Consider the following 23362-nt stretch of genomic DNA (forward strand, 5'->3'; position numbering starts at 1 on the left):
GTTTAACCTGATGAGAATTCAAATTCAGGGGTTGTCTGACGAAGTTGCATACACAGACTTCTTCAAGGGTCTGAAGGATGGGTCAACTTTCAAATTTGATCTTGTCCGTAAGAGGGTGGCTACCCTCCAAGAGGCACTGATGGAGGCGGATGCCTATATACAGGCAACGGAGCTCTGCGCTATTAAGCATCCCTCGGAACCCAAGCGGTCTGACAAGAGAGACAGCCGGCCTACCCAGCCGGCCAAAAAAGAAGAAAAGAAAAGAAAAGAAGTCTGGCCAGCTGACCGCCCAGGTCAGCAGTCCCAGAAGCAGCAGAGGAAGTTTGAACCGTACGTCCCCAAGTACGAGTTCAAAAAAGACCGCTCCTCCATCCTCATGGAGATAAAGGACCGGTTGACAATTGAAAAATCGGTTGCAATGAAAAGCTCTGTCAAGAACTGAGACAAAAGCAAGTATTGTCAGTTCCATGAGAACGTTGGCCATGACACCAATGGTTGCTATAGCCTCAGGCGGCTATTGGATCGTCTGACTGATGAAGGGGCCTTGGAGTCCTATCTGGTGAAGTCCAAGGGCAACCTTAAACCAAGTGGGGGACAATCGTCCAAGAAACCGGCTGCTAGCTCTGAAACGGATGAAGAGCACATCTTCACCATAGCAGGCGGCTTTGCAAGCGGAGGTCCCACCATTCGGGGTGCCAAGGATAACATCCGAAAATTATCCAACCCAGAGGATGAGGGCCAGGCGTCGCAAGACACCTTCCCTGAGGTCTTCATCTCTGAGAAGGATAGGGGCATGGTCAGGCGGCCTCACGATGACCCCATTGTCATCGAATGCAAAGTTGCCAATCAACGAGTTGGATGGATCTTAATCGATACCGGGAGCTCGTCTGATCTTATCAGCTACCAGTGCTTGACAAAGCTGAAGTACAAGCCTAGCAATATGCACAAGGCTCCTTACCCCCTAGTCGGCTTTGGGGGAGGAGTAGTGCATCCGGTGGGCAGGATTGACCTACCCATCCAGCTATGGGACAAAGGGAAAGGACGACACATGGTCGTCAAGTTTTTGGTGGTCGAGGAATTGACCGCCTACAACCTTATTCAGGGTCGTCCTACCCTCAACGAGTCCAAGGCAGTCATCATCCCCTCTCTTATGCTGATCAAGTTTGAGAGGGATAACGGATCAGTGGGTGCCCTAAGCGGGGACCAGAAGACGGCTAGGGAATGTTACCTCTCAGATGTCAGGCTGACTGTTACTGCAGCCAGTCATATCGAGGAACCTGCTGACCTCGAGGACTCAGAAGCCGCGCTTGCTCCCAAGGCAGCCGGAAAAAAGCAAAAGGCGGACCAACTGGCCCTCGCCAGAAAAACAAAATAGCAATCACTGACCTGGGAAAGGCCGGATGACTCCCGACCCCAGCCGGGCGGTGAAAGCATTGATGTCGTCCTGGACGACAGCCGCCCTGACAGAACCGTCAAAGTTGGGATGGTTGTTTTTCAAAAGTTGGGGGCAAACCTGCTCCAACTTTTGATAGAATTCAAAGATATTTTTGCCTTTGAAGTGGAAAAGATGTCAGGCGTCAGCCCGGATCTAGCTGTCCACAAGTTAGCTGTTGATCCCAAAATAAAGCCGGTTGGGCAAAAGAAGAGGGATCATGGCGAGGAGAGGTCTCAGGCGGCAGCCGCCGAGGTTAAAAAGCTCCTCGATGTTGGGTTCATTCGGCAATGCTATTACCCGGATTAGGTAGCAAATGTTGTTCTTGTCAAAAAGCCGAATGGGACCTGGCGGATGTGTGTAGATTACACAGATCTAAACAAGCCATGTCCGAAGGACAGTTATCCCCTTCCAAAGATCGACAGTCTTTTCGACTCCACAACCGGCCATGCCTTGATGAGTTTTATAGATGCTTACTCTAGCTTCCATCAGATCCCCTTATGGAAGAAGGATCAGGAGAAGACGGCCTTCGTCACCGATCAGGGGTTGTACTGCTACACGGTAATGTCGTTTGGGTTAAATAATGCGCCTGCTACCTTCCAACAAATGATAAACACGGTTTTCATCAACCAAATCGGAAGGAATGTAGAGGCATATATTGATGACATGATAGTCAAATCCAAGCTTCAGGCGGATCACCTAGCCGACCTCCGAGAAACCTTCACCACCCTCATGCGGCATAAGGTCATGCTTAATCCCAAGAAATGTGTTTTTGGTGTTGAGTCTGGGAAGTTTCTCGGATTTCTGATTGATCAAAGAGGCATAGAGGCCAATCCGGAAAAGTTACAGGCGGTGATTGACATGAAGTCACCCCGAACTGTCAAGGAGGCCCAAAAATTAACCGGTTGCCTGGCGGCATTAGGAAGATTCCTCAGCCGGTCAGGTGACAAGTGCCTTTACTTCTTCCAAGCAATCAGGAAGAGGTCTAGATTTGAGTGGGGAGAAGAGGCTGAGGCGGCATTTTAGAGGTTGAAGCAACAGTTGCACTCTTTGCCAAGGCTAGTGAGCCCCCTGCCCAAGGAGGTTCTCTACATGTACCTTGCCGTCTCAGATCACTCCCTTAGTGCTGTTTTCCTTGCTAAGAGAAACGACAAACAGCTCCCGGTGTATTTCATCAGCCATATACTCAGAAATGCTGAGCTCCAGTACACTATGATTGACAAAATTTGGGCTGGCTCTTTACAAAGCAGTCAAGCGGCTAAAGCCCTACTTCTAGGCTCATCCGGTGACTTTCTACACTGATCAGCCGCTTAAGCATCCAATGACTACCATAGAGTCATCCGGCAAAATGATCAAGTGGGCTGTTGAAATGCAAAGCCTGGAGATAACTTTTGAACCTAAGCGAGCAGTGAAAGGTCAGGCGTTTGCCAACTTCATTGTTGAAATTACTAGGTCGGCACAGCCGGAGAATATCGATCAGGTTTGGAAGTTATTCTTAGACGGAAGTTCTACCTTGAACGGTTGTGGTGTCGGCGTAATTTGCAAATCTCCGGAAGGGGATACGTATGAATATGCACCACGGTTCAAGTTTCAAGCTTCAAACAATGAAGCTGAGTATGAAGCCCTATTAGCCGGAATACGCATGTGTAAGGCGGTAAGGGCAAGAAAATTGACGCCTGTTCTGATTCTCAATTGATTGTAAGTCAATTCAATGGTGACTATGAGGCCACCCATCCGGCGATGGTCAAATACCTTCAGGCGGTCAAAGATGAGGCGGGGACACTTGACGAGTTTCACTTGAGTCAGGTGCCTCGATCAGAAAATAATCAGGCGGATGCTCTGTCCAAATTGGCCTCATCCGCCACTTGTGATACGCCTAGGTCAGTCTTCTGGGAAGTCATGGAAAAAAGAAGTATTGAGCATGACCACATTGGAATTCTTGACCGAAGCTCTACCTGGATGGACCCCATCCGGGATTATTTGGTAAACGGCACTTTGTAGAATGCCTCTTCAGAAGCGGCTGCACTTAAAAAGCGAGCTTTGAGCTTTCAAATGTACAAGGGAGAACTCTTCAGAAAGGGTTATCTCCAGCCGTTGCTGAAGTGTGTTACCCTAGAAAAGGGAAAAGAGGTACTAGAGGACCTGCACGCGGGCTTCTGTGCGTCACATATAGGTGGCAGGTCTCTAGCAAAGAGGGTCAGGCGGCAAGGTTACTTTTGGCCCACTTTTGAGGCAGACGCCATGGAATTGGTGAAGAAGTGTGACCAGTGCCAGAGATTTGGCCGGCTCATACACCGTTCGGCAAAAGACCTGACGGCTATCTATAGCCCGGTTCCATTTGCAAAATGGGGCATGGACATCTTGGGTCCTTATACGCCTGCTACAGGCGGCAGAAGATACATTCTGGTGGCGGTAGACTACTTCACCAAATGGATCGAGACAGAGGCGGTTAAGGGCATCAAGACAAAGGATGTCATCTCCATTTGGAGGAACATCATCACCAGGTTTAGGGTTCCTATGTCTATGGTGTTTGACAACGGTCCTCAATTCGAGACGTCTATCCTCAAGGATTGGTTGGGAGATCAGGGGATCTCGCGTTGTTTTGCATCCGTTGGCCGGCCCCAAGCAAACAATCAAGTTGAAGCCTTCAATAAGCTCATCTCAGACGGCATAAAAAAGAAGATTGAGAGAGCCGGTTGTCTTTGGGCGGATGAGTTACCTCACGTCCTATGGGCCATCAGAATAACTGAAAAAGGGGCAACCGGTGAAACCCCGTTTCTCATGACATACGGCACCGAAGCCGTCTTGCCAATTGAACTTTATGAGCCAACACTCCGAGTCATGCTCTATGACGAAGAGGCTAATTGGGAGGCCATGCATCTTGCATTGGATTCTCTCTCGGAGCGCAGGGGAAACGCCGCCTTACGTCATGAGATAAGTTGTCTGAGAATGACGAGGGCCTACAACAAAAGAGTACACAAGCGGTCCCTCAAAGTGGGGGACTTTGTGTTACGAAAAATGGAGTCAACTGGTAGGGAAAATGAACAAGGAAAGCTAACACCCAATTGGGAAGGCCCCTACTGGATTTTTGAAGAAGTTAGAGGCGGCACCTACCGCCTGGAAGCACCAGACGACAGGTAGCTAGCCAGAACCTGGAATGTAGATAACTTGAAAAAGTACTACTTCTAGGGAGAGTGTAAATACTTTTTGTAAAGAGTAAATGAATGAGAAGGATACTTTATTTCAGTTTCGTTTTCATGCAAGTCCCATGTGCAATGCACAACCGGGTACCGCCTAAGTCCCATGTGTAATGCACAATCGGGCACCTTCAAAGTCTCGTGTGCAACATGCGACCGGGCAATAAAGGCTAAGTACCTAACTTAGCTAATTAAAAGGCACAATGCCAACATAATCTAAACCGCCTGCTTTAAACATTTAACAGGCATCCGGCGACGCCCATCCGGGTGAATTCGTCGAAGAGAACATCTCCCTTTTGGGTGGTACATTGTTCTATGCGTCATTAACTCAAATGGCTTTAACCGGTTAGGTTAAAGATAATCCATGTCCGTTTGAATAACCTATCGCAAACAAGATACACCTGGCTATTACCCAAAGGCAATACAAACGGTTAATTTAATCTTGTTAAGCAACCGGCTTTGCTTTAAAGCACTATGGCCGGACCCCGCTTCTATCCTGAAGTTCAACCCTGATTAACTTCGAAACCATATCTTAAAAACTGCAACTGGCTAGCGCCCCAAGGTAATATCGACCTTGATCAGTGGCCGGCTTTTGCCCAAAAGCACCCCAGCCAGCCTAACGACCCATGCGGATGGTCAAACCTTGTTGACCCCAGCATCCGCTTTGCTATTTCCCCATGGCACTATAGGCGGCAAATTGTACCTCAGTGCGCAACCGGCTTTTGCAAGAAAGCATTATAGCCGGCTACGACGTCAGAAATAAGGCCAAACCTTGTTTCATACTTAACAAGGGTCTAGAGAGCATACGTCCGATCCTAGGCTGTCTATATGCAGCCGGACAACTGTGGACGGCTGCCTGCTTAGACTTAGCAGCTAAGCAACCAACCATCCAGGGGCATACGTAGCGAATACATCCGGCATATCAGAAAGCAAAAATCCAAAAGTTGCAAAAATGAAAAGAGAAAATTGAAAATTATAAAAAACCGACCTAGTCGGCGCATATATATATAAATAGCAATTTGTTCAATTGTTAGTCGGACCCCTGTCCGGTAAAAGATACATGAAATACACGGCACGCAGGCCAGAAAAAATGGAAGACAGAGAAGCTTAAGGTTGAGGCAGAGGCTGAGCTGGGTCCTGCGAGGCGGCTTCTGGAGCAAGAGGGACGATCTCTTCTTGATTCTCTCCCCCGTCTGAGTCGATCTCCGCCTGCATGGCCTCCATTTGCTTTTGGACCCACTCTTCATAAGGCTCTGGAGCTGGATGGTTCGACTCCTGGGCCTCAATGGCAAGATCAGCGTACTTATAGGCAAGCTCCCACACGGTATACTCCGTCTCCGGATGAAACAGGGACCAGGCCTTTTGCATTCTGTTAGCGCAGTCTTGCTCAATCTCTTCAATGAGCCGGCTTTATTCAGCCTCCAGTGTAGATTTGAAGTTCTCGCTGGCCTTGGCCGCCTCCTTCTTCAAACGGACGTTGTCAGCCAGGAGCGTTGTATTCTCCTTCTTGGCCAGGTCCAGAAGTTTGGAAGAGTCGGTCACCTTCTTCAACTCCACCTCAGCATTCTCTTTTGCCGCCTAGAGGTTGAAATTCTTGGTGTGGGCTCCATTGAGAGATTTTTGAAGAGCCTTGATGGAGTTCGTCTGTTGCATGATTATGCCTTTAGTTTTCAATTCATGCATAATCATGGAATATTGGGCAACATTATGTGCCTCAGACGCATCCCGTTTAGCCCGTCTTACCTCCTCGCATTTGCGGGTGTAGGCTTTCTTGAGCCCCTCCACGCGCAGCATTGACTGCAAAAGGCCAAGCGGTGTTAGAAGGGGTCATACGGTATAATAACTTAAACAAATTGGAAGAGATTATACCTCAGCCAGTCCGACCATAGCCCGTCTTATCTCCCTGGGATCGCCTCATTCTCCTCTCTGGGTACGACCTTCAGCATGGCCCGGGCGTACTATTGTACATCTGACCAGCAAGGGGAGTGATCTGCACCAGAAAAAGATGGTGAGAAGTGATAACTTGCTTTTTGATATGATTTTAGGGTGTTTTTGAACCTAGTTTACTTGATAAAATTTGTGTTTTGGTTCACTTTTACTCTATTATTATGCAATTTTTGTGTATCCTATGCTTCACGGGTTGTTAGTGTTTTTGTTGAGATTCTAGGTTCAAAGATGACCAAATGGAGCCCATAGATACAAAGCCGAGGTTAGAAGCAAGAAGATGGTTGAAAGAAGCCAAGGAAAGGAGCAATATAGAAGAAAATATGGAAAAAGGGCTTAGAAGACCCTGCACGGTCGTGCCAGACCTTGCAAGTCCGTGCAGGAGGTTCCAGAAAGTTAACTACATTCTGCCAAGGCCTGCACGGCCGTGCTTAAGTTGGCACGTCCGTGCAGAAGAGGCTGCACGTCCGTGCAAGATTGCAAGCCTAAGAAGTAGCTTCTTCCATGCCCTGCACGGCCGTGCATAAGGTAGCACGTCCGTGCAGCTTGGTCTGCACGTCCGTGCCAAACCTAGCACGTCCGTGCCAAACCTGGCACGTCCGTGCAGACCTGCAGTCAAGCCCGATTCTTGTTTTCTCCGTCCTTTTTATTTGGGGGTCTTATAAATACCCCCTTTTGGCTCATTTGTACGAAGAAGCAAGGTTTTTAGAGCTTTCTCTTAGTTTTGTAATCCTAGAACATTAAATTCTCAAATCATTAGTTAGTTCTTAATTATTAGCTTGGAATTATTCAAATTCAATCATTTTAGAAGACAAAGTCCACCATTGTTGCTCACCTTGAAGCTTCATAGTAACCATTTCTTACTCATCTTTTCTACTTCTCTTTACTTTGTTGTTAATTATTTGCTAGTTCTTGCATGTTTAGATTGTTAATTAGCTTAATCCTTAGTTTGAACTTGTTCATGAATTGCTTGAAATCTTTAATTGCTCTAATCTCCATGGATTGTGAGTAGTCTAATTTCTAGGGTTTGGGCAAAACCCTCAATGTAGTCACTAATTACTTGTTGCATGTAATAATTGGGTAATTATTGGGTGTTAATTAGTTGAGCTTAAGTGGTTTAATTGCTTAGCTCTTGTATATGGCCATTGCTAGAATTATTTATCCAAGCTTCCTCAACGAAGGATCGAGAGATGAACTTGAGTTAGCTCCCTTATGCTTGATTGACCCGAAATGCCATGAGAATAGGAATTACCGGTCAAGGGAATGTTTATGTCATCGTGATTATGCTTTAGCACTTGTTTTATGCTATGTAACCACGAGAGTAGGTTGTATTCATGATTCAAGTAATCCCTCTAGCTTGATAGAGTAGTTGGGTGCCTTAGATGACTTCTCCTAATTTATCCCATTAATTTACCTTGATTTTTGCATGCTAATTGTGATATGTGATGAAGTTGAGTGGTATAACCCGAGCCCTAGATTCCTCTAAATATTGTTAATTTCCTCAAAGCTTTAGTTGAATTGAACTAGTAGAAGTTACTCAAAACCAACCCAATTAAGAATCCATTTAGCTTATTTAAACGGTAGTACTCGGTGGTTGATTCAACGCCTCTCTTGGGTTCGACCCTTTCTTACCCTTACTATTGTTAGTGAGGCTAAGATAGGATTATATTTTGGTAGGCTCGACGACGGCCTATCAAAATTTGGCGCCGTTGCCGGGGAGGCAAAGTGACATTGAATGTATTATTGTTGAATGAGACTAGATGTGTGTATATGTATAGTAGTTTTCTTACCTTAATTTTTGTTTATGTGTGTTTAACTTGTGATAGTCATTGCTAACGTTTTTCTTAGCTTTGTTTGACTTTGCATGACACGAAAGAGTAAGCAATCACCGCTTATTCTCGTTGATCCAGAGCTAAATAGGACTTTGAGAAACGTGAGGAGACTCTTGCACGGCACACCCGAGTTTTCCATTGTATATTCGGATTCCGATCCGGAAGAGGTTTTTGGAGCCAACGAAGAAGATAACATGGGAGAGAATCCTCCTCAACCATTGTTAAGAGACTATGACCACCCCAACGCATTCCAACTTCGGAGTGGAATACGTCTCCCCACCACAAATGCAAACAGCTTTGAGCTTTCACCACAACTCATCCGTATGATTCAAAGCGATCAATTTGGAGGTAGTCCACATGAGTGTCCTTTTGCTCATTTGGACAACTTTCTTGAGTTGTGTACGACCATCAAGCAAAACAACATTTCGGAAGAGTTCATCCGTATGCACATGTTTCAATTCTCCCTCCGTGATAAAGCAAAGCATTGGTTGAGAACGGTTGAAGAGGGATCATTGAGTACATAGGACGAGGTCACTAGAGCCTTTCTTGGAAAGTATTGTCCTCCGGAAAAGACTACCGAATTAAGAAGAAAGATTACCAATTTCAATCAAGACATTGATGAAACCTTGAGTGAAGCTTGGGAGCGTTTCAAGGATTACACAAGGAAATGCCCCCACCATGGTTTTACATCATGGATCATTGTACAAAGATTCTATGACGGTCTTACTCTATTTCAAGAAACTTCCTTTTTTGTTGATAAGTGAGGTTGGGAGGAAGAATAGAGCAAGACAAGTAATTAGCTAGTCTTTTGAGGAGGTGGGGGAGGAGGAGTGGGTTGGTTGTATTTTTCAAGCCCTAACAAAAAAAATCAAATTGGGGGTTTTCTTGTGGGTTGAAAATCAAAGCAATTGGTTGAAGGAGGAGGCTCAAGCAAGCACAAGGAAGGTTAGAAAAGTTCATTTGCGGGTTTTACACCCACGTTAGACCCGGTATAATCGTTCTTTCTACTCACTACTTCCATACTTACAATCTTGATATTTTGTGCTTAATTTTGCTTGAAAAGTTGTTTGAATTGGTAGTGAGGGAATAATTGTTGATATATGTTAAGCATTGTTGACATTGATAGTGTTTTATGAATTTTGTGAAAATTGGGTGTTTGTAAGTGAGTAGGATTTGGAGGATTTTATTTGGTGAATGAAGAGCATGCTAGCCTAGTTGTGTTGTTGTTGTGATGAATTGTTGACATGAATGCATGAGTTTTTCAACCTTTGGTGTTGAATTGTTGTGAATTGAAATAGTGAAGACCATCTTGGTTGTTTTTGTGATTGATTAAACTTGATCCTAGGTGGTGTACTTAGAGCCCCAACGTGATTTGTGTGGTGTTGTGTTGGTGTTGATTGAGCCTTGAATTGTTTGGTGTGGTGACTATAATTTTTGTGGTGTGTTTAATTGTTTTGCATAAGAACCAACCATGTCAAGAAGAAACCGCCCAAGAAACACCTCCTCCGCTAGACTTAGGAACCCATCGCCTCCTCCCCCCGTTGCTCCACCACAAGTGGATACAATGGGAATAGTTTTCAATGACCCGGCCTTTTCGGCCAACTTTCTTAGGAATAGTAGGAGGCGAATTAGGCCCACTAAGTTTTACGATGAAGAGGTAGCCTATGTCCTAGGGGTAGGTGACGATGTTAGGATGTTGTTTGAGGGTACCGACTTAGGTTCTTGGCTACAATTACATGCCCAAACCTATAGGAGACTAACCCTTGAATTCCTCTCCACCCTTTATGTGCATCGGGACACCACGAGGACCCCCCGCTACATAACTTTCCAACTCATGAACACCCAACACAAAATGACTATAGCTAGAGTTAACCAAGCTTTTGGGTGGCCCACAACCGGAACCATCGGACCTAAGGATAGGCAACCCCGTGGCTATAATGCGGGAGATTTTTGGAGAAGAATCTCGGGGGCCTTTGAGTACAACCCTAGGTCCGATAAGGCCACCGCCATTATACACCCTGCATTCAGATTCTCACAGCGCACTATAGCAAACACGACGCTTGATAGGGGGGATAGCTCGGGGGTGGTGTCCACAAGGGAGCTCTACTTCCTTTGGCACTTGAGTGAGGGCAACACTCGCTTGGATGTTGGGTCTTGGTTTGTAGACCACCTTGAGAATGTTGCCACGGGTTCCGGCAACATCACCATAGGTGGCATGATTACTATTATTGTTGTTGCTCTTAACCTTGATTTTGCAGATGAAGAGATTGTCCCAAGTCCGACACAGTTGGACATGCAGTCATTGAGGGCCATGAAGTGGCTCACAGATGTAGAGGGGAACTACCCCTACTTGTGGTTGGTGAGTAGGCGTCCCTATACCTACCTCCCTGACCCGGAAGCCACCGCCATCTATGACCAAGGCAATTGGATTTTCGTAATGGACTTTCCTTGGGCTCCCGGTGAAGAGGGAGAAGAGCAAGGGCAAGAGCAGCAGCATCAACAACATCAACAATTTCAGCATCAACAATTTCATCAACAACACGAGTTCCAACAAGGGTACCAAGAGGGGTACCAAGATCAAGGCGTGGGTGAAAACAACCCCTACCTTACTTTTGAGCAGCAAATCGCCAACATGAATGTGAATTTTGCCCGCATGACCACCGAATTTGAGACCATGAGGAAGTCAAACGAAGACATGAGGACTTCCTTCAACGGAATGAGAACAAGTTTCGAGGGTCTTAGATTGGAGTTGGGCGATTTCCGAAATGTGTACCGACATCTCTACCCGGGGGGCTCAAGCTCCCAAGGGGGCCCGAACCAATGAGTTAGTTTCTTCCTCCCCTTCTCTTTGTGCTTGCATTGCTTTAACATTGGGGACAATGTTTATGATAGCTTGGGGGGGAGTGTTTTCTCATGTGTCATTGGTTCATGTTGTGTTTTCGTGTTTCCATTTTGAGTTTGCATGTTGTTTATTCCCATTCCCTTCTTCCCTAACATCCAAATCCTTTAAATCTAAATTCGCTCCCTTTGAAATCCAATACCCTAAATCCAAATTTCTTATCTTGTGAATACCTCTTTTATCTTTTTATTTAGATGTATAGTTTTTTTTTTATTTTTATGCTTAGTTTAGCTTGCCTAATGCTGTAATTTTTCTTTTCTTACTCAAAAAAAAAAAAAAAAAAATTGAAAAACGAAAAAATTTTGAAAAAATGAAAAAATTGCCCAAGGATAAAACTCAAATGACGACGCTAATATGTTTTGCTTGCTTGACTCTTGAGTGATGAGTAAAAGTTCTTTTAGAAGGGTGTATGCAAGAGTTGGGGTCATTTAGAGGTCTTTTAATCCTGGTTGCATTAGTGTATATGAAATGAAAGCCGATGAATGCTCAATTGCACGTCTAGCATAGGATATTGTCAAATTTGCCCAAAGTAGGATATGCTTGAATCAAATTGCGGTCCCTTGTGCCCTTAATGTGCCTCCTCTCCTCCCCGAAATGAAACACTATTAAGGAATTAGCTCTACTTGTATTATGTGTAATAAGTGGCATAATAAGCCACATGTTTCGAATAAAGAAAGAGCCGCTCACAGTTAAAAGAGGCGAGGACAATGATGTTGAAAAAAAAAATAGAAAAGAAGGGAGAACAAAAACTCCCCCAAAATTCTCAAAATTTTGATTTTCTTTTCTTTAGAGGTCAACTTGTGGATGCCTCCCACACATTGTCTACTATGATTTTTATTGTTTCTTGTGAAATTCCCGAGTTATAGTGTAATTAAGGGGCCTTGGGTGTGCATTTTAGGAGGTGGAATAGCGTTTTAAGATTTTATAACTGAAAGAGGGCTTGTTACAACTTTGGAATATCTAGATGTGCTCTAATGAACTAGTAAAAGGTCTAAAGAAGTATCCTAATGCAACCTTGCTTAGTTTCCCTCTTTACCCCCAACTCATGTGTACATTTATATGATTGGTAATCCTTGAAAGTTGCTCACTTGACTTGCTTGCGATTTATATCCCAATGAGTTGACTTGGGTGATAAAAATATTGGAATTTGTGTAGTTGATAGTTTTGTCGTGGTCTGTGAGTTGTGGGTTTAGCTCAATGGAAACCCTCACAAGATTAAAACTCGTCCTCTAAGGCGACTTAGAGGTTTAAATTGCTTCTCACTTGTGCTAAAAGTGATGATGGTTGTCACCATGCGGATTTGTGTATTTATGCTTCCTCCTTGTTGCCTCTCCTTGGATTGATGTTAGCAAATTGTTTTCCCCCTTTGGTTCGACATGTTTGTTTTGCTCGAGGACGAGCAAAAGCTTAGCTTGGGGGATTTGATAACTTGCTTTTTGATATGATTTTAGGGTGTTTTTGAACCTAGTTTACTTGATAAAATTTGTGTTTTGGTTCACTTTTACTCTATTATTATGCAATTTTTGTGTATCCTATGCTTCACGGGTTTTTAGTGTTTTTGTTGAGATTCTAGGTTCAAAAATGACCAAATGGAGCCCATGGATACAAAGCCGAGGTTAGAAGCAAGAAGATGGTTGAAAGAAGCCAAGGAAAGGAGCAATATAGAAGAAAAGATGGAAAAAAGGGCTTAGAAGACCCTGCACGGCCGTGCCAGACCTTGCAAGTCCGTGCAGGAAGTTCCAGGAAGTTAACTACATTCTGCCAAGGCCTGCACGGCCGTGCTTAAGTTGGCACGTCCGTGCAAGATTGCAAGCCTAAGAAGTAGCTTCTGCCATGCCCTGCACGGCCGTGCATAAGGTAGCACGTCCGTGCAGCTTGGTATGCACGTCCGTGCCAAACCTGGCACGTCCGTGCAGCTTGGTCTGCACGTCCGTGCCAAACCTGGCACGTCCGTGCAGACCTGCAGTCAAGCCCGATTCTTGTTTTTTCCGTCCTTTTTATTTGGGGGTCTTATAAATACCCCCTTTTGGCTCATTTGTACGAAGAAGCAAGGTTTTTAGAGCTTTCTCTTAGTTTTGTAATCCTAGAACATTAAATTCTCAAATCATTAGTTAGTTCTTAATTATTAGCTTGGAATTATTCAAATTCAATCATTATAGAAGACAAAGTCCACCATTGTTGCTCACCTTGAAGCTTCATAGTAACCATTTCTTACTCATCTTTTCTACTTCTCTTTACTTTGTTGTTAATTATTTGCTAGTTCTTGCATGTTTAGATTGTTAATTAGCTTAATCCTTAGTTTGAACTTGTTCATGAATTGCTTGAAATCTTTAATTGCTCTAATCTCCATGGATTGTGAGTAGTCTAATTTCTAGGGTTTGGGCAAAACCCTCAATGTAGTCACTAATTACTTGTTGCATGTAATAATTGGGTAATTATTGGGTGTTAATTAGTTGAGCTTAAGTGGTTTAATTGCTTAGTTCTTGTATATGTCCATTGCTAGAATTATTTATCCAAGCTTCCTCAACGAAGGATCGAGAGATGAACTTGAGTTAGCTCCCTTATGCTTGATTGACCCGAAATGCCATGAGAATAGGAATTACCGGTCAAGGGAATGTTTATGTCATCGTGATTATGCTTTAGCACTTGTTTTATGCTATGTAACCACGAGAGTAGGTTGTATTCATGATTCAAGTAATCCCTCTAGCTTGAGAGAGTAGTTGGGTGCCTTAGATGACTTCTCCTAATTTATCCCATTAATTTACCTTGATTTTTGCATGCTAATTGTGATATGTGATGAAGTTGAGTGGTATAACCCGAGCCCTAGATTCCTCTAAATATTGTTAATTTCCTCAAAACTTTAGTTGAATTGAACTAGTAGAAGTTACTCAAAACCAACCCAATTAAGAATCCATTTAGCTTATTTAAACAGTAGTACTCGGTGGTTGATTCAACGCCTCTCTTGGGTTCGACCCTTTCTTACCCTTACTATTGTTAGTGAGACCAAGATAGGATTATACTTTGGTAGGCTCGACGACGTCCTATCAAGAAGGCAACATACTTCCCTCCTACGGACTGCCGGCTGCCAAAAGAGTCTTCTGGTTGGAGCTAGGAGTGCGACTTGACCCGCATGGGCTTGCCAAGCAAAGTAGGGTTGAAAGGATCATTTGTACCTTGAGATTTTGGATAAGGGTCATAACTACCCTCAGCCGGTACTGAAGCGCCGGATGCCTTAGGCGGCGCCGTCCCCTTGGATGCCTCTTGGACATCCGGTTGCTTGGGGACCAGGTCAAATCCCAGACCCGTTGGCTTGACTGATTTACCCCCAACCGTCAGCCGGCTGGGAACTATCAGGGAGGAAGTCTTCCTCGCCTTATTTTGAATGGTCAGCTCCTCCCCCGGCCTGGGCCTTATTAGTTTGGTAAGGGAGCGGGGCGCCTTGCTCCTATCCTGAAATAAACGCGCAAAGGGTCAGCTGGCAAGAAGTCAAACGGATATTCAAGGAAGAAGAAAGGAAAAGCAGTATACCTTGTTTTTTGCCGCCTGGGCGGCCAGCTTCTTCTCCGCATTCTCTTTACGGATTTCTTTAGCAGATTTAGCCGGTGTCTTATCAGCTAACAGCATGGCTAAGGCGCGCACTGCAAAAAGGAACCCATCCGGTTAGAAGAGAATTAAAAGCACATCATAAAAAAAACGATAAAATAGGGTCAAGCGCTAGTGCAACCTACGTTTTTCAAACCCAGTGCTAAGCTTACAGGCGGACAAAAACGCCTCGTCACGAAGAAATTCGTGCTTTGGCACCCAATTTCTGGGTACGCTTATTAATTCTCCATTGGAGAGGGTGGTGGTGGTCTGTTCAAAGAACTTGGATTCTATTATTCTCTCGTAATCCTCATACGGGATTCGAGGCTTTTTGCACTTGTTTCCTAGAAGGTCTGGCTTCTGATTGTATACCCTATACTCCCGGTTTTCCTCCTTGGTGGGAGCAGAGACCAGATAAAATCTATTTTTCCAGTCCAACCACTTGGACGGTTTATCTAGAGTCATCAAGTACTGAGGGTAGGTGGTCTGTGTATACCAGGCTCTCCACCCGCCCGGACTCCTACTCTGATAGTGCATATGGGCAAAGGCCTCCCAGCTGGGGTTGATGTTTTGCATCTCGCAGGCGGAGATATAACCTAAGATGTTAACCCATGAATTGGAGGTTAACTACCAAATGCCCAGACCATACCCTCTAAGAATGGCCTTAATGGTGTCGTGCAATGGGAAGCGGAGACCGGCTAGAAACGTTGCCTCGTAACAGCTGAAATATTCGTTTGAGTTCGGCTGATTATCTTCCCAGACTATAGTGCCCATCTCAGGCGGCACGATTATTCTCCAATCTTCTCCAAGAGGATGAATTTTTACAAAATTTTCCAAGTTTCTGGCCATGCTGGCCCTATCTCTTGCAGAGACGGTGATAAGGAAAGGGTCGCCCTTATTGTTCCATGTGGGCCTCTCCTCCTCCTCGCTATCAGCATCCGGTGTGAGAAGGCTGCTGCTGCCGCTTTGTTCTAAGCCGGATGAGGAGGCGGCTTCATCACCGCTCGCATTCTCTGATGGGTTTTCCTGTTCAACCCTGGAAGGAGAGGCGGCATCTTCACCACCCTCCTGACCCAACCCCAGTATTCCATCACTGGGGGTGCTTGGGGTGCCATGCGGTGATCCCCTTGTCATCTCATCCTGATTAGAGGCAGGCGACATTTCTTCAGAGGTTTCCCCTTTGTACTCTGGATCAACGACTGTTTTCCTAGTTCGAGCCATTGCGTCCTGCACAGAGACAGAGACGGTCGGTTTCGGAGATGAACAAGGAGAGTCCCGGTACCCAGAGGCGGCACCCCCAGTCCTAGACTCAGCCGTACCAGGAGACCGGCTGACCTCTAAATCGTGGTGTGATGTGTGTGTGTTGGGTGAGGCCATTATTCTAATAATATATACAGCCGGGGAAATTTAAAAAACAACCTCCAAAAAAGCGAGGAACGAATGCGTTACCTTGTAGTTGAAAGGAGATGGTAAAAGAAGTTGAGATTGTTGATCAAAGATACCCCAGACGGTATCACTTTGAGCAGACTGCAAATTGGCAAAAGAAAACAACGTTAATTACCAATGTTGCCCAAAGACACCACAGGCGGAAAAATCCGGCTGTGTTAGACATGCAGAGCAAGTAGTCTGGAAATTTTATGAAAGGTTGTCCAAAGACCCCCCAGACGGTATAAACCGGCTAAGGACCGTTATAGACAACTTACGAAGAAAATTGCAAGGAACTGCCACAGGCGGTAGAATGCCGGTTGGGCATCCGATACAACAAAAAAATCAAGAGGCTATTCGCCAAGCAGCTTAGAAGGGAATTGCTCACATACCCCAGACGGTGTAAGACCGGCTAAGGAAACAACGAAGCAGTTCAAAAGAAAGTTTTATTGAAGATACAAACCGTCCGAGGGTCTATTGAATGCAATTCACAATGAGATTGCTTGAAGATACCTTAGACGGTGAAAAAACCGGTTGAGGGTCTACTGGGTGCAATTCATCATGAGATTGCTTAAAGAAGCTCCAGACGGCATAAGACCGGCTGCAGCTTTATCAAATTCCTAGATTGAAGAAAATAACAAGGCTAGACGGATACCTTAGTGAAGCGGGCAGAGAAATGCTTAGCCGGTATCCGGATGACTTGAAGTTGAAGGTTGTTTGCTCGAAAAGCCAGGCGGGATTTAGAGCTCTCTTTTTTCTCTCACATAAACTCTCTCTCAAGTTTGGCTAAGTGAGGAATGAGAGGAGGGAGTTCCCTATTTATAGGAAGTCCCAGAAGGTGAAGCGTCACCTCTTCCCTGTTCAGTTTTAAATTTTAAAAAAGTGGAGGGAAGGAGGCGAATCGTCGTCCTCCCGCATGGTGACAAGTGTCACAGGTGCCACGTGGCAAGCCACGCCACACCTGTGAGGGGAAAATGTTTAGGGTAAAAATTACCCCTGCCACGTGGCCCAATGAGGGCCTGACACGTGTCACCCTCATACTGGCCCTAGGGGATCCAATCGGAGGATGCCACGTGGCATTGAACCCCCAATGGGGGAGCAGATCCTCATCTGCTATAAATAGAGGAATCATCCTCATTTATTGGCATTCATAAATACCTACACGAAACCCGAGCAATATTAATTGCGGAATCTCTCTGAATTAGTGAGAAAAACACATTTACTTTTCGCCCGTTTACTCATCTGGAATCATACTAACTTGATCTTCGGAGGCGGAACTCCTCCCAATCGGAGTTTCGTGGTTTTGCAGGTACAGAAGTCAGGCGCGCATACTCAGTATTGTAACTCTCCCGAGAGACCAAAAACACCCGAAAAAAAACCATAAAAATCAATAAAGTGAACCAAACCGATTCATACGAAAATAAGAAATAAATAATTTCCTTCCGAGTCAATAATTTAGCTAGTTTTAGAATTAAATTTTATAATTAGTCATTTTGGTAAATATTTTTGTCAAATTAGCCGTTTTTGTAAAAAATCTAAAGATTTCCCGTCCAAATATTTGCATGTTGTTTTTTTTGTCCTTAAAAAAAATTAAACATGACTAACAAAGCTGTATTAAAATTAATACAGTTCCGATGCTTCAAGATATCGACCCGTAGCAAGTTTTCTTATTTTTTTACTTTTTGACAAATTAAATTATGGTCTTGCGAGAAGACGTTCATAATTTCCCCTGTATTATACTTTAAAATTAGGAAATTTTTTAAATTACCACCCAAAACTGTCTCCATTTTCAAAATAACCACCCGTTTAATTTTTAATTTTATTTTACCACCCCTTAAATTAAATAACTATTCAGATTACCACCCATTTCAAATTTCCGGTGGAATTCTCTTGTGTGGGCCCCACCTACGTTATTTCCCTTCTTTTTTTATCGACTTCACTCTCTTTTGAAGCTATTGAACTCAACCAACCCTCTTACTCATTCAATTTTCTCATTAATTCTCTTAACAATCCACTTTGTTCTCCCTCTTTGTTCATAAATTCTCAACAACTCTTCAAATTAAAACCCTAACTTTGTGTTTGTTCTGCAAAGGAGTTACTCCTGGGTAATTGGTTGTACCGGAGAAGGTACATTGCGAAAAGTTGCCATCTTTTGGTTGTTTGCTTGGGACCAGTAGCTTAGGTCGGTAATCTGACAATTGCTCAGTACAATGGCGTCGACAGAGGTAAGCAATTTTGTTCCTTGACTTTAATTTTGAAAGTTGTTGGTTGTTGATGGTATAATTGCAATTATGTGGAAAGTTAGGGTTTATTGTGTACTTGATTGAATTATTTAATAGAGGTCAATTATTCTTTAATTATTGTTGAATTGTTTAAGTAAGGATGTTGCTAGGACAATCAATTGGGGGATTTGTTTAATGTTGTATGTAGAACACAGTGCAGAATTTTGTACATGGGGATTAATAAACAATTTAGTGTTGTGTAAATGAATTAATATTGCTTTATTATATGCACATATTGCTACTGATGTTCATTTTGTAGATGTTAAGGTTAGATTAGGGGGTGTGTTTGTGAACAAAAAAATAAAGGGGAAGACTTTGTGTGGGTATGAGGGTGGCTGGGAATATTAGTGGTACAAGTGCAAAGTGAGTGAGATGTCAGTGAACTTACTTAGGGAATCTTGCATTTGGGGGTTTGTGATGAAGTTAGATTTGAATGTGCCAAGCTTGTGGAATATTTGGTATAAAAATAAGGGGAAGACTTGGTCAAGTGGTAAAAAGGAAATTCTGAGTGATGATGATGGGAAGGGCTTTTTGGAGACAAAGACTAAGGATGGGTTTGCTGTAGTTTATTGAACTAGCCAAGAACTTTATACCATTAAACCCACCCAAAACAGTCAAAGCATGTAACACCTAAAAGAAAACCTGCATTAATCAACATAATATGTATAACCTGCACAACCTGTATAACCTGTAAGAGAATTATTGGAGTGCTACCGCCATGTGTTCAAACGTTAAGGCTAGTTTCAAAAATTAGCAGCGGAAAATTAATTTAGTTTCTGAGAAGAATACGAGTTTTAAAACTGAAAGTCAAAGCTCAATATAGTCTTACAAGTTGGAACCATAACGACCCTTATTCAAAATCCAGTAAAATAGGAAGTAATGGAACCAACACCAAAATAAAATTCAATCTGTGTTATGAAATAAGCTAACTGGTTAACCAACTCTCCACTCAAATCCCATCACCCTGATGCAAGATAGTTTATGCAAAAACCTGTGATAAATCTGCTCCCCAATATTACAAGTGTAAGGATTGGATCATTACAGGGTCATTGAAGGCGAAGGCCATGACCAAGAGAAACACACAAAAGCACGCAATCAGCAACACTGAGTACATACAAGCTATGAAAAATAGTAAAGAGTCTTAACATGATACTAACAAGCATTCCATACACTCACAATATTATCATTAACTCGAACACATGACTGAATAGTTACTCATTACTAAGTTTTCATTTAAGTAGCATTGATCACTTCATTAGTTGATTGGATTAAGCAATAGACCAGGTTGTCCCCCTGTGCTCCATTCCGGAACATTAAATAAGAAAACCCTATGCCTCCTTTCGGCAGACATTAATAAACATCCAATGGTAGACGGGCGCGACTCCGTGGCCATAGCTAGTATGAGATCTCATCTAACTCGTTATAATTTTAAAAGAATTTAAAATAAGAGACTCGTAGATCAGACGGCCTCTGAAAAGTGCACGGCTAATACCCCGTGAACCCCAACCCATGTTTGTCATTACACTAGATGTGCACAAATCCAGAGTTTTATTGCTCATCCTTCTTGCACTTTACGTGATTTACCAGTTTAAAATTTTGTGATGACTCATATGCAAACAACTCAACCAATCATACATCAATCAATCAAATCATTCCAGTTTCCAATTAAATTCTTAATTTATCAGTGACAAACAACATTTATTATTGCATCCTTTAACTACCTCGGTGTATAAACACCTTAAGTGCATAAGGCACCTCAAATTCTCAACCTTGTCTTATAAGACTTTAATTCTTACTTTGCTCATTCCATTTCAATATAAATGAACAAGTAACCAAAATAATTCATTCCATATATCATTATACCTTTGCCTCTAAGCTCACTTTGAAAATTATTGCATAAATATTGCTCATAAGGAAAAATCAATGCACATTTCTCAAGCATGAATTAAACTAACCATCACATTTATCATCAAACAATTCATTACCAAACAATTCCAACCAATCCACAAGTTCCCTAGCATGATTCTAGGTTTTTTTCCAAGTCCCTAAACATGCTCCTAAAATCAAGGCTCCTCGTATTCTTGTACGTACCTTGAGTACACAAATTGGTTGGCCACCTTAAGGCTAGAAGTCACCTTCTACGAAGTCCTCTCCTAAACAAAACAATAGTAGTTCAATCAATCACCCAAGCAATATATTTTACAGCAATACCAAACTACTTCGAAATCCTTTAAATCATTGAAATAATGCTCTTAAATTATTCCCAATAGCCAAAGTTAATAATTAGTACTTGAACTCTAAGTTTATATGCTAAAATCATAAAAGTATAGCTTATAGCATAAAATTTCAGCACTTTAAAGTAACATTATAAATCTAAAAATTTAGTTTAAAATTATAAAACAACCGCATAAACGTTTTCATTTGAAATAATCGTTATATAGCACGTTAGTAAGTTGAGAACTTGAAAATCCATCATATAACCATGATTTAAAGCTATTTAAGTTAAGGTAGGTTAAAATCTGAAATTTCAATTTAGTAGCAAAATATAGGGATACATACATCCAAACTTGAAATATATGATTAAAGTTCAATCATGTTCATAAATACCCAATTAAAATTTCAAATTTCACAACTTAAACCCATATATATATATATATATATATATATATATATATATATATATATATATGTATACATATATATATATATATATATATATATATATATATATATAATGTATATATATATATGTATATATATGTATACATATATATGTATATATATATATATATATACATTATATATATATATAATTATAATTATAATTTGAAATTTAGTTTATAAACGGGGTAATTGAATATAAACATAATTTTATACATACTATAATCAAATAATCTAATCTTCCTCCTTTGAACCCAAAAATTTCAGCTTTCTTTAAAATCTAAGAATCATTATACTCATCAAAAATTAAGGTTAGGATTATAATTAACACAAGGTAAGTACTTAAATCAATCATTCATGTTTTAAACCCCCAAATCATGAAAAATCAATATTTAAAACCCAAAATCAGATTTTCTGAAAATCTGAAAATTGTTTACAATCATCAAAATTTAAAGGTAGAACCATGTTTAAATATAAAGTAAGTAGGTAAATCAATTATTCATGGTTTAAGTCCAAAATTTGCGAAAATCACGAAGAATTAAACCCTAATTTCGTAGCTAATAAAATATGAAATTAATCACATGCTTAGTATATCATAAACTCAACATTTCGCAACATAACTCAATAAATTTGCAATATCCATCATGTATATGCATAATCAAATCAAAAATTTATATAAAGATTAAATTTTTAAAGAAATTAAACAAGAAAAGAGGAAGATAGAAGAGAAGGGGAATGAGGGGAAACCGGCTGGCGGCGTGCTAGGTGGCTGGGCGGCGCGGCAGCAGGTGGGCACGGATGGTGGTGGTGCTCGGTGGCTGCGAGGGCTGGTGCAGCGTTTTCTCTTTTTTTTTTTTGAAATCTTCCCAAATTATTTTTGTATAATTATAAAATTATTAAAAATATTCGTATACACAAAAATATATATATTGTTATTTTCTAAGGAAAAATATGGGGGATTACAAAGCAAAGTTGTTCATCCCACTCAATTTAAGAGAAGCCTTAGATTTAAGCAGCATTTGGCAAATAAAGATAAGGATGAGACAGAAAACAACAAAAAAGGGGGGCATAGGGTTGTAGAGCACACTGAGAAAACAATAAGAAAGAAATTGTTCTCAGAGAGTGTGAAAGGGAAGAAGAAGCAAAGTGAAGAGGAAGGTCCATCCGAGAGCAGTAGAATGAAGGGAAAGGGACAAGGAAAAGGGAAAAAAAGGGGAAAATGAAGAAGAAGACAAAGAAAGAGGTTGAGTTGGAATCAAATTCTTGATCTGGTTCCTCAAGCCGTGACTGCTCTGACACTAATATAGACTGGGAAGCAGGGGAAGAGGAGGGGGGAGATGAGGATGTTGACATAAGAGAAGGTCTTGACAACACTGTATGTAACATAATAGAAGAATTGAATGCTAGTCTACAGTGTGTGCAAGATAAGAGTGAATACGAAGTGCAGAACAATGATTATGTGCTTCAAAGTGAACTGTTGAGCAAAGAAGTTACTATACAGAGAGAGTTCACTTCTGATTCAGAGGAGTTGGATAGCCCTAGAGGATCTGATGATGAGCAAGACAATTGTCCATGGTTTCATTCCTCAGCAGACTTAAAAAAACCCATTCAGTTGCTAAAAGGATAAAAGTTCCTCAATAACAAATTGCTCAGGAAATCTGTAAGAGTTCATGCCATTGAGAATAGGTATGAATATTAGTATTTGCACAATGATAGGAGCAAATTAACCATCCAACGTAGAAGGAGGTGTCAATGCAAATGGAATTCCAAAAAGTGTAGGCTACCTATGTGTACTTGTGTTGGGGGAAGGAGATGTCATTGTAGGGTGGTTGCAAGGAGGTCTGTCAACTAAGATTTTTGGCAGATTAAGAATCTGAATTTGAAGCACAAGTGTTTAAGGGTAAGAAGCAATCTTAACCTTACTGCTGATTTTAACTTTGTTCACTTGACTGATTTAGTGTTTGTGCTATGTGAACAGGGCTTGCTAGAAGCTTTGCAGCAGGTTGTTCCTTATGCAGACACAAGGGTACTATGTGAGACATATATGGGCTAACTTCAAGTTGCAATTCGGAGGATCAACTTTCAAGGAGTTGTTCTGGTTACCAGCA

The sequence above is a fragment of the Chenopodium quinoa genome, unplaced genomic scaffold, assembly GCF_001683475.1.
Source record: "Chenopodium quinoa cultivar QQ74 unplaced genomic scaffold, ASM168347v1, whole genome shotgun sequence".
Classification (NCBI taxonomy): Eukaryota; Viridiplantae; Streptophyta; class Magnoliopsida; order Caryophyllales; family Amaranthaceae; genus Chenopodium; species Chenopodium quinoa.